This window comes from Alosa alosa, chromosome 11, assembly GCF_017589495.1.
Source record: "Alosa alosa isolate M-15738 ecotype Scorff River chromosome 11, AALO_Geno_1.1, whole genome shotgun sequence".
Taxonomy (NCBI): Eukaryota; Metazoa; Chordata; class Actinopteri; order Clupeiformes; family Clupeidae; genus Alosa; species Alosa alosa.
In genome coordinates this window covers 6,818,813-6,831,352 of record NC_063199.1, presented here as the reverse complement: position 1 = coordinate 6,831,352, position 12,540 = coordinate 6,818,813, and the positions used below count along the sequence as shown (strand labels likewise).

The 12,540-nt window shown below is 45.4% G+C and overlaps 1 protein-coding gene across 1 annotated transcript in view; it reads left to right on the top strand.

The window, feature by feature from the left end:
- Window positions 1-364: 364 nt before the first annotated feature.
- The window catches only part of tln2b (talin 2b), a 124,853-nt gene continuing 112,677 nt past the window's right edge, over window positions 365-12,540 (top strand). The window contains exon 1 of the mRNA XM_048257166.1: window positions 365-439. The gene's annotated coding sequence lies outside the window, so the exon portion shown is untranslated. The remainder of the gene's footprint in view (window positions 440-12,540) is intronic.

Sequence of the window (12,540 nt, the reverse complement as noted above, 5' to 3'; positions counted from 1 at the left end):
ACTGTACTATTGCTGAGCTGCTCCCACACAAAGTAGGCTATTTTTAAGAATAATTTCTGATTATGAAAAAACACAAATCAGATTGACTTTTCAACTCTCACTCCATGGCTAGAGGGGGGCGACTCAGCCATATAACCTGCAACTAAAATATACCTGGGATGCTGCGTATTTGTATTTTAACCAATGATCTCAAGGTTCATTGGGGAGAGTGTAATACGTTTCTTGAAATATATACCCGACCTGAATTTGAGGATGTCGGGGCATCTGGCCCATTGACTTTGCTGTGTGCATAAATTAATTGCTTTGGTAAGTGTATTGGTTGTGGAGCCTACGCCGTTCCTCCAACGAGGAGGGAGGAGCTTCGCGGCAAAGAGGCAGAACTGCAGACCGCTGCCTCAACATCAAGTCATCACCCATGCACCAGAGTAGTGGATTTCAGGTAGGAATTGCTATCTTCTATCGGCTGTTTTGCACACGTTTCTCCCACTGTTGTCGACTATTCTTGTCGATGTTGCACGGCAATAATTCAGAAAAGGATTCGTTTGGTGTTTTAGCGAGCCCGTTTACGCGCGGGTGGTAGATGACGATAGCGATAGACGCAATCGGTGTGCTCCCTGGACGGAGCAAATGAATGGGGTTGGTCTTCAGCAGCAGCGCCTTGTAAAATTTTGTTCTGGTGCTCTAAATTAGCTACCCAATTAGTTAGGCGTTTTGTTTGTAAACGCACCATCTGCAATATAAACACGTTAACCGTATTTCGCCTGTTGAATCTTCTCCTATAGATAATGGCTGTGTTAACAAGAAACTGTGGGTTGCTGCTAAATTAAAAGCAAAGAACATGGTTATTACGTTACCCCCTGTTGAAGTCCTACTTCATGAGCACGAAGTACTCGGGCAGCTCTTTGAACTACTGCCGAAACCACATCAATGTCTAGGAATATGATCTGGAATAACCCACACAACCGGAATAAAAACCGATGGATGCCAAGTTAGGCAAAGATAGACGTCTGATTCACTACATTGATGCATGTTTTGCTCATCTGGAAAAATCTGCAGCCTCTATCATAGAAAATCGTTGGGGTCATTGCTAAAGGGCGAAATTTGACGCCGCCATATTTTAATGCTATGTCCGATAACATCCACATTGTTAGTGGTCTATCCGGTATGCCCTTATAATAAATGTAGCATCATAGCTATTCGCATGGTATTCCATGTAGCTATTTTGTTGCGAGTGGCATTTCGGGTTAATATTCTGGGGTGTCCTCCTTGCCGTATCCTTTCACCCGCCTAGTGGAGTGGACATAAACACGTGCTTAATTATTAATAGGCTATATCAATGTCGATTAATTCCGAAGCTTAACAGTTCCAAGATTACCCTGAACTGTACCGTTATGAGGAGATCCAAATATAGCCCGATGTAGGCTACCACGATTGTACAGCATGCAAACTCCCGTTTGCCATCATTAGGCTACACGCCTCTGCATGGCGGACGCTCTTGTCGGGAGTTTTCGTGTAGCTTAATTACCTTTGATGGGCTTTTTGAACAGATAACACAAATGTATATAGTGGAGTTGAGCCAAGCAAAATGCAAAACAACTTTTGCTGGTATAGCAGGTTAGGCTGACATTTTGCATACCGAGCTACAGCACAAATCGAGAAGGGGTGTCGCAGAGGCAACGCTTGGATATAGTAAATGAGGAGAAAATATTGACCATTTGCCATTAGTGTCATGAATCGTTGAACATTTCGCTTCAGCCACACTCCAAGGGAGGGTCAGCCAGGTTGGTCCAGGCGCTTGATCGTTACGTTGGTTCCCAAAGCTGCGCACACGGCTGCCACACCCCTTGAGAAATAAGCATCCGAGACCCGTCGCGAATGAATGAAATGTGTTTGAGGGAGAAATGTTCGACTTGACTGAACAGCCCTAACTCTGTCAGTATCCAGAAGCTGCTCTATGCCAGAATGCAAGAATCGTTTAGTGATCTTTCCCTCTTGTTTTAATGAGACATATTTGGCGACAAGAGGACCCTGAGCTCTAAATGTGATCAATAGTACTTGATTTAATAAGTCCAGGCAATCAATGCCGTGGCCAAGTGAAATCACGGAGTAGGATTCCACCTTTGATTTTTCACAGGGACAGTTTAGTTGCACCTGCAGCAGTGCATTTAAAAAATCTAATTTAATGAAGAGGGTCTTACGAAAAGTAACCCCCATCACTCCCATCCAAAGTGATCCAAATTAATGTGACAACAGAATCAGATGTTTCAGGAGACTTGAAGTAGGTTTAACTTATGTTCTGACTTGGAGGAGTTGACCGGCTCTGCCAGACAGTTGCACAAACCATGGACGATTCCCATCAAATCAATGCATGGGACCATGTGGTGACTCCATTCCCACACATGACTGGGATGTTCTACTTCACTGGGCACTGGGGCAGAAGCTCTGTCATTCACTGGGGGTGACTGCAACACAAGCCTCCCCGAAACCCTCTGAAGTCTGCCTTGACATGTGCCAGGAGTAATAAAAGCAGACACCATGAAACATGGTGGGAGTTCTGTATGAATTCTTCATGTGCACTACAATTCCATTAGCAGCTCTGCTGCTCTGTTCATCTTGGTTCGGAGGAGTATGGGACACAAGATTTTGCTGTGTAATTCTGCTGCCTCGAAGGCTGGAAATCAATCAAGTTTGGGTTCAGAGTTCTGTCATCAGAATTTGTAATTTGGTCTTGTTTGACCTTTGGCTAGTTCTGATTTCAGAGAGAGGAAGGAGTCATTTTCGAGTCTGGCTCTTTTACTTTTTTTTTACTTGATGGCTGCATGCCCATCTGTGGTATCATGCTTGGCTTGTATCCAACCTCCTCAAGTGGTAAAGTTCATACCCAGGGGGCATGGGGGGTCAACTAACTAACATTAACCCCCCTGACTTGTCTCTGGCCAAGAGAAGAACCTAGTGACCCCCCCCACCCCCATCATGCTGAACAGCACCTCTCCACCCACTTGCCCATATGCAGGGTTATAATTAGCCCGCAGCACAGCGAGTGTCACGGGCTTAGATGCGGCAGTTCTCTTGCCAACAGCAACTGATAAAATCCTACGGTTCCGCTGACATGCTCCGCTAGCGAAATGCCAAGTGCTGCGAAGTGAGGTGTAGAATTATTTGTTTCCTGATATTGCCTCGACAAAGATTAGAATAGGTGCTATCAGAACCAGCCAGAATACCCCACAACTACCACCTCCACCACCACCACCTTCCCAGCCCCTTGTTGCCTCCACCCTATATATTCACATGTTCTCAAGAGAGTCAGGGGACATGACCGGATACAGTTTCTTTTGCAATTCAAATCTGGGCATGGCTGCCGACCAGATAATGCTCACAATTGTTGCTCATTCTTGGATGGACTTTTGTTCAACTCTTTTTAAATATACAGGAGGAGAATATGAGACTATGTAAATGGCCTTGTCGGGTTTCAGTGGCCTCTCTGTGCATGGAGAATGAATGGGCTGCTATGGACTGCGAGGTCGTGTCTGATTGCCTCAGCCGTTGCGTCACTTGGCATGGTTGGGTGTTTGTGCTTTCTTTGAGCTGTGTGTGAGTGTGTGTGTGTGAATGCGTGTGTGTGAGAGAAAGTGACTGGAATGGGGTTCTGAAACATTCAAACGTTCTCATACACATGTGCATCAGATGCGAGCCATAAAACCTGAAGGCAAGTATGGGGAGGAGTAGGGATCATGAAATAGATCAGTGCATGTTTGGTTCTATTGCTTCACTACGTGTGTCCATTTGAGGGATAAAGCCTATGACCATGTGGGTTGAGCATGTTTCCTACCCCAGAAAGGCACAAGGCTGGTGTGTAAATCTTACCTTTGGGCTCTGCGCACAACCCCAATTGTGAATGAAACTGCTATAGCGCCACATGACTTCTCCTGTGTGTGTTAGCACCATCAGGCCTAGCGCTTTGAGCGGCAAGAGCGAGCACTTGGGTGTTTGTGAGGAGGATGTCCCCGACAGGCTCTCAGGAAGTGTTGGGGCTTATTGGGGGGCATCATGGACACGCAATGCCCTTCCCTCTCTTTGTGACAGAGCCACTCTGTACCCTGGAGGTCACAGTGCGGAGCGGCTCAAAGCGCTTCATCCAGCCTTGACATCCACAAGTTCACACTCATCTGCCTCAACTACCACCCCATCCCCCACACCCCATCCCAAACCCCCACCCGTTTTTTAAACGTGTGTCTAGTGAAACCCTTGAGAGCCCAGTAGTAAGTAATATGATAAGGTAATTACAGTAAGTGATATCGGCTTACCTCTCATTGTAATTTCTCCTCATTATTCTCCCAGAGCCCGAGTAATTAAAATCATGACCCCTAAATGCACTGGACGTTGACTTTCCCTGCCGCAAGCCACCCTTTAAGGAGGGCCATTATCAAAATGACTTTTGGATTATGTGAAGCCATCAGAGTCATGAATTTAAACGAATCTCGCATGTCCACAATTCTCTTGAGTTTTTCAGTCTTAAAGGAATTATCCGGAGTAAAATGCACTTTAGATCAATTTACGGATGATTGGGAGTACATACGTTGAGTTGACATCAAAATCATGTCATTCGGATGTGTTTTGAGAAAGTTCGATTTTACCGTTTTTAGTCAAAACTCTTTAGCCTGGAAGTGACCAGGGCATTTCGGGTCATTTCGCCGCTACAAAACGCTATTTTTATACCTCTTCTACAGTTCCAAACAACATTACACTTACGTGGTAGTGAGTAGAGTGAGTAGATTGCCGAGTGTGGAGTAACACGCTCTGGAAATTCACAATTTAGTTGCGGTTTTTTTTTTTTTTTTTTTTTTTTAAAAACATAGTCCAGTATTTCTTTCGAAATTGAAATGAAGTTGTATGGACTGGACTATTTTTCTTTTTTTTAAAAACAGCGACGAAATTGTGAATTTCCAGAGCGTGTTACTCCACACTCCGCAATCGACTCCTACGGACTTTCCCCTAAAGACGCCAGCTGCAGCAGCAACATTTCTGGAAAGGTACTGGCTTGATGAAATTCATTCTGGACTCTATATCCGACCACATAAAGACCCGGGATACGCCGGGTTTGGCTTTAGGGACCCTCTACTCACTACCACGTAAGTGTAATGTTGTTTGGAACTGTAGAAGAGGTATAAAAATAGCGTTTTGTAGCGGTGAAATGACTTGCCCTGGTCACTTCCAGGCTAACGAGTTTTGAATAAAAACTGTAAAATCGAACTTTCTCAAAACACATCCGAATGACATGATTTTGATGTCAACTCAACGTATGTACTCCCAATCATCCGTAAATTGATCTAAAGTGCATTTTACTCCGGATAATTCCTTTAAACACAAGGAGGTTATTGTTTTGCTTGGAGTTGCAAAACAGAATGACAGATGGTTGATTGGATTGTCTTAGAATCCTTAATTGACATACTTGTGGTATTCACTCGGGTGTTCCCTCAATGTTTGTATCCAGCTTTGGCGCCGCTTTAGTTTCATCGTGTGTTGTGCTCATGTACTCCGCCTCAGATTTTTTGCCCTCAGTTTTTTTTTTCTGTTGCTTTTTGAGGTCAGGGGGATCAGCGCGCAGTGTTACATTTCCAGGAACGGACAGAGCAGCCCAGGTAGTGTTTCACTGGCACTTAACCGCTCCTCCTCTCTCCTTGCTTTTCATAGCCTTAAAAATGGGGTGTGAATTCTCTCCTCTCCTAACTGCGTGGCTTCGCCTCAGAGACATAGGTTGTTCCATGCCTGCTGTGTGTGTGTGTGTGTGCTGCTCTGGGGAGCACTGCTACCACCTTGACGAAGGATGGTGGATTTTAAAATGTCCCCAAAAACATGTGATTTCGCTAACTTAATCTCATCAGTAACTTGCCCTGTTGAAAATTGAGGCTAATAGGTTGGTTACTTAGTGACCTGGATTTGATGGAGGTTGGGGAAAAAAACTTGCAAGGAAGGTTCGAGGTTTCAATTTCTGTAGAAAATTGCAGTTGCCTTTTCTGTGATGAAGAGCCATGGGTGAAATATTTAAGGCTGTCGTCCATCATCAGAGTAACTTGAGCATTCTCTGATGTTGCTATGGAAAATTCTATTTGCTTGAAATTAACTACAAAGAACGAAGCTCAGGATTTGGCTTGAGGTGAAGTAGGCAGTAAGGAAGGTCACAAAATATATTAGGTTCTATCTTGTCCATTTGCACACCACTGCTATTTCCTGCTTCAGTGTTATGGCACTGCTTTGATGATGATGATGGTGTGTGTGTGTGTGTTTGTTTATTTATTTATTTGTTTGTTTGTTTATTTATTTATTTATTTATTTATTTATGTGAGAGAAAGTCTTTGTTTCCCTCAGAATCATTACAAAGTGATTTCCCCTTGGTGGTGGTGTGTTCAATCACCCAAAATAACATGCCCAGTTTGGAATTCCCCAAGAAATGTTTAGCAGTGGGGGTGGGAAGCAGGAGGTATCCGCAGTCATTGGAGACAGTGATTGTGTTGAACCATCGTTGCTAATATGCAAGGGTGGGTAAGTTAGGTTGTCTGTGCGTCTGCATATGTGTTTTTGTGTGATGGTTGAATGCCCTTTTGACACACACTCGCATACTCACACACTGTAGGCAACATGGAAAGAGAAGATGTGGACCAGACTGACAAGAGACAAGGGGATACATAGGAGGCCTTTTCTAAGAGCAGGAGCTGTGTGTGGGGGGGGGGGTGTCACACCTCGCGCACCACACCTCCCCTCCCACCCCTGTGACTCCTCTCCGGGCTCTCCTGTAGAGAACGCGCAGTCCTAAATATGGCACCGTGAACATGCTCTTCTAGAGCAGCATCGAGGAGGCTTCATAGCTAGCATTTGCACTCTCATAGAAAGTGGATGTGGATTATCTGACAGGCTAGTGCGAATCTGAACACTGAAACGAGCCTGGCGTTGGCAAGGGCACACTCAGGATATGTCCAGGGAGCGGGGAGCTAGCGATATTGGCAGTCATGCTTAGATGCTTAGATTTCTGTAATAGTGTGTGTGTGTGTGTGTGTGTGTGTGTGTGTGGGGGGTGTTGGCTGGACAGGTGCATGGCTGGTGTGCGTATCATCTTGGATGTGTTTTTAATAGCCGCTCTTCCCTCATCAGAGCAGTAAAACGAGACTTGATGACAAAATCTGCCCATGACTGTTCCCTCAGGGGGCCAAGAGCAGGATTTCGTCAGAGCCACCGCACCTTCATACTTATATTCTCTCTCTCTCTCGCTGCTCTCTCTCGCTCTCGCTCTCTCTCGTTCTCTCGCTCTCTCTCCCTCCCTCTCTCTCGCTCTCTCTCTCTCTTTCGCTTTCTCTCTCTCTCTCTCCCTCTCTCTCTCTCCCTCTCTCTCTCTCTCTGTGTCTCTATTCAATGTAATTCAATGTTACTGGCATGGCCGTACAACATGAGGTGTTGTCAAAGCAAGATCACATGGGTCTCTCTCTCTCTCTCTCTCTCTCTCTCTCTCTCTCTCTCTCTCTCTCTCTCTCTCTCTCTCTCTCTCTCTCTCTCTCTCTCTTCTCTTCTCTTCTCTTACTCAACCATCACCTTTATCTCTTATCTCTCCCTTTTTTCTGTCTTCCTCTTCTCTCTGTTCTCTCTTTTTCTAACTTTCTCTTATCTCTCTCTCTCTCTTGCTCTCTTTTTTTCTCAATTCCTCCCTTTCCTCCCTTCCTCTCCCATGAGTCCTGTGCAACTTTTCCGAATGATCTAAGTGTGTTAAAAGAGGTGAACCACGGTGGAACATAGTGTTTGTTCACCTCCCACCCTAGGGCAGGGATCGACTCTGACTTCGGGCCCAGCCCCTTCGCTCCTCATTGTTGGGGCCTTACTCGTTCCTCAGCTGCATTTTTTCCAGAGCCTTTCCCTCGCTCCGCTCCAGCTCTCATTTCCTACCCCCTCCTCCTCGCCGGGCCACAGCCCCCGTGCAGGGGAGCCGCCGCCGCCGGTGGTGGAGCAGCCGGAAGTCAGCATAATAAAAGGGAAGACCAGCAGAGTCCTGGGAGAGTGGATGGAGAAGTTATGAAGTGATTAAGCCTGTGCTTGGGACTGAGGAGTGTATCTTGTAAGTCTCTGTCCCTCTCTCCGTCTCTCTTTCTTTCTCAGTTTTGTATTTCGGTTTTTTCTGTAGTTGCTTTACTAATATGTTCTATGTTATTCAGATGTTGCCAAATATTTAAGCTAATGGTACTATAGCCTAGCAATATAACACTAACTATTATCAAAGATCCTTTATCAACCGTCTCTGCTATTATTCTCTCTTTCTCTCACTCTCTTTCTCGCTCTCTCTTCTTCTTATTCTTTGCGGCCCCATCTGGCTCAGCTCTCTGTCCCATGCACAGATGTGCTGGGCCTGCCAAGAGGTGGGCCCTCTCACCATGCCACAGCGAAAACACTTCTCTCTCAGGAAGTGTGTTAAGTGTTTTATTAGGCCTGGAATGCTTCTGATTAAAAAAAATCACTCTGGCAGCGTTCTCTTACCGTTTACATTCCTCCTTGTCCTCTCTCTGTGTGTGTGTGTGTGTGTACGCATGTTACAGCGAAACTGGTCTTCTGTTGTAATAGTGAAAATGAATGCAGTACGACCACACCAGTTCATGATTTATGTTTGTTGCCTTCCATTGTAGCATTACATGTTTTATTATGTTAATCACTCCTGCTTCATCAATCACGTCCACAAAATACTGTCCCCTTTTGGGGTGTGTTGATTGGGAGCCATAGATCACGCTTACTGACATCATTTCTCATGCTGCATACTCTCCTATATGGCATCTGGATTGGGGGGGTGGGGAGGCGAGGGGTTGTCTTAGGCCGTGCCAGTCTTTACGGTGATCAGGGAGTGAGCTGGTGCTGATGTTTGCCCTGCGTGTAGGATTAGCGGCAGTCTCTCGCAGGGGTCTGCTGAGCACGAGGGTTAAGAGCAGGCAGAGCAGGGCAGACCTGGGAGGTGTGTGTGTGTGTGTGTGTGTGTATATGGTGGGGTGGGAATCCGGTTGTGGCAGCTCTGAGAATTAGGTCAGTAGACTGCAGTGGGCTGGTGGTTGTGCGCTGTGGAGCACTGGAGCATGCAGCTGGACCGGCCTCCTGTGCCTGGCTGGCCGACTGCATCTCCGCTCTGTCACAGCTGCAGACTGGCCCACCGTCACCCTGGCTGGACACGTGCCCAAAGGGACGGTGGCTAAATGCCTATTGATTTAAGCACTGTGTCAGCGTTCACCAACCTGCACGAGGCGAGTGTCTTGCTTGGCTGGCTATTGTGGAGTCATCCAATCCATTTTGGCAACAAAGCAGTCCTTGACTTGTTTTTGCCTTTTAGACCACAGTAGAACATGGATTAAGCTATGTAGGTGTGAGCAGTTTTAGTAACCACATTTTTTTAATGTCTTTGTGGATTTCATTTTGAAATGGCCTTTGCATAACCCTTCCACCATGTTCTGTTGTCTCTTTGTGTAGTGTCCATCAGGACCCCAGGACTTTCCTTTGTGGACCTTTTGTCCTTGGCACTGGTTTGAGATCCTTGTCTAGCTTAGCCTTGAGAGCTGGAATGCCAGTGACGCTGGCCAGACTGGTTCACTCGTGCCTAGCATGACTGGATACTGCCAGTGATCCTCATCAATACTGGGATAATCAATAAATGCTGCAGGGTGGCACGGTGATGATTTGATTTGTTTTATTTGATCATTCGTGATGACTTCTTCTCTGCAGAAGCTCTGTGCCCTGTGCATGCTCTGTGTGTTCACTCTCCGATGAAGCTGGAAGTGTGCCTCAGGTATCTCTGCCCACAGCTTGTCTGACCCCAGCATGTGGTGATATATCCAGGACCAGTCCAGGGATTCATAGTCTACACACACACACACACACACACTAAAAACAAACTAGATGTACCACAGAGCGGTACAACATATGACCGTCCAGTCCTGCACATATATGCCGTCCAGTCCTGCACATTATCTCCGCAAAAATAAATCACTGTCAATTTGTCTCCATCTACTCCGTCCTCTACTCTTGCATGTAAATGATCGTGTGCATGTGTGTGTTTGCTTGTGTACTTCTCTGTGTGTGTGTGTTTGGGGGAGGGGGGGCATGGTGTGTGTGTGTGTGCGCGCGCAACCCTTCGCTCAACTCCACCATCTACAGGCCGATTGGTGTACAGTCACTAAATGTACACATCAATTAATTTATTGTATGGCCCCCCCATGAACGGAATTCAACGGAATGCTATACCGCAAATGAGCGGTTATGGGATCGGTTGAGATGGCCCCTTGAGACCAAAATACAAAAAAAAAAGGACCTCCTAGGCCCTACGGTTCTCAAGATATTCACCGTCTGCCCTACCCACATTTCAGGGAGTCTGGTGTGGCGGGGGGTCAATGGTTCTGTGTCATCCTTATGTGGCACATGCCCACCAAGTTTCATGCAGCCCGGTCTTTCAGTGTCTTGGGAATCGTTGACACAAAATGAAAAGAAAAAAAGACTAAATCTATGACCGATGCTTCGCTTGCACGGTGGTCATAATAAATTAACATACATGTAGTCAAGTATGTACAATGACCACTGGCGCTCCCTATTTCTCCTTGTTTGGTTCTGTTAATAATTTCATCCATGTGTGAATAAACTAATCCAAATGGCACAGAAAAATGAACACATTTGACCCTTTGTGCCTTTATCTTATTACTGTTTTTCAGGAAGAGTGTTTATGTTTTTAGGCATTGATGAACAATTATAAAAAAAACAATATAAAAGATAATAATTCTGCTGAGATTGTGGTTTTATTATTGTGTATGACTAGTGTTAGTGATGTAGTACTCGAGTCCGGTCTCGAGACCAATTTCTGCTTTCTCGGTCTCGTCTCGGACTCGTTCCTTCAAAGACTCGGTCTTGACTCGGTCTCGGACCACAGTGGGAGGAGAAGGACTGTAATTTCAGACCGAAGTCCTCGAGACCAACGATTTTTATGTTCATATAAAAAAACAGACAACATATAACAACAATAATAATAATAAAATGCAATGTTGACTGGCATTATTTGAAAATGACATCCCATGGTGCAATGCAAAGATACTGCTGTCGGAGCCGTTTATTTATCTCTTTGGCTCTGCTGCCGGTGAGTGTCTGTAGGTCAGCATAGTCCATATTAAGACGTTAAGACTGCTCCTCTAAACAATTCCCAATCTAGCTTAGTCTGTAGGCCTAACTGTTGATTGTTAACTGGGGTGATATTAAATTATGAATATTAAAACTGACATTTTTTATGGTCTTGGTCTCGACTCCTAAAGGACTCGGTCTCGACTCGGACTTGCTTCCTCAAAGACTCGGTCTTGACTCGGACTCGACTGTATTTGAAAACCAACAGACTCGGTCTAGACTCGGTCTCGACCCTTCAAAGACTCAGTCTTGACTCGGACTCGGCATAGGCGGTCTCGTCCCCATCACTAACTAGTGTTGAACAGATCCAACCAGTTCTCGGGTAGTAATGGCCCAGAATAAACAAACCATGAGGTCTGTGTGAAAGAAGAGTTCATGTACCGCCTCACCTGGGGCTAGAGTGTGTGTGATTAAGTTTTTGCGTTGATGAAATCTTATTCCCCCTTTCCCTTTTATCTGCCACAGATCCGCCTTGGTCTTGCTGGCAGGAATGCTTTGCCTCCTGCTAAAATTGGGTTATGAAATTAAAATAAATTGAAACATCAGACGATGTTCTTTTGATTCTGACTGTGTTCTCCTTTTTATTATTGAATGCCCAAGTAGAATTCACAGCACACAGTTACTGAAGATAAGGGTGTATGAACATGAAAAGCATGTGATGTGATGAATTCAAAGCTACTCTGCTCAATTCATCTCTTTGTGCTATGAATGAAACGACTCAATTTAAAATGGCATCTCTATGCAGAGAGAGTGCATTTGCTGACATGCCTCTATTGTACTTTTTTGATATTATTATTATTTTTTTTTCTTTTTAAGATTTTTAGACTCTCTTCCTATTATAGTCTGTGACTGGAGCTACTGATTCAAATATCAGTTGTTTTGTTTACAGATGTTCTTATTTTGTCACTGTCTCGTTGTGACAAGAAAACATGATGATGGATGTGCCAGTAAGTCCTTTAGGTGCACTGCAGAGAGCTGAGAGAGAGAGAGAGAGAGAGAGAGAGAGAGGACGGGCATCAGGGTCAGTGCTGATGGGCCCTAGTAGCCCCTAGAGACGCATGGACACCCTAGGGAGGGAAATTCATTCCAATCAGCACTAAAGGCTTTGCTGTGTGGTGGGTGGTGATTTGCTCCGTGGGAAAGGGAGTGTCTTGCATGTTAGATGAAAAGAGGCTCTCTTCTGGGATTAAGGCATGGTGAGGGAGAGAGGAATCCTGGGATGTCGGGAGTTCTCTATCCTCCTCTTCACCCCGCTCTCAATCCCATGGGCCAAATTGATTATCCAGCGCAGATCATGAGCCGTGCCATTGTCAATGGTTCCGTTTGTCTCACTATCTCAGCCGTCTCTAAAAAGGACCCAGG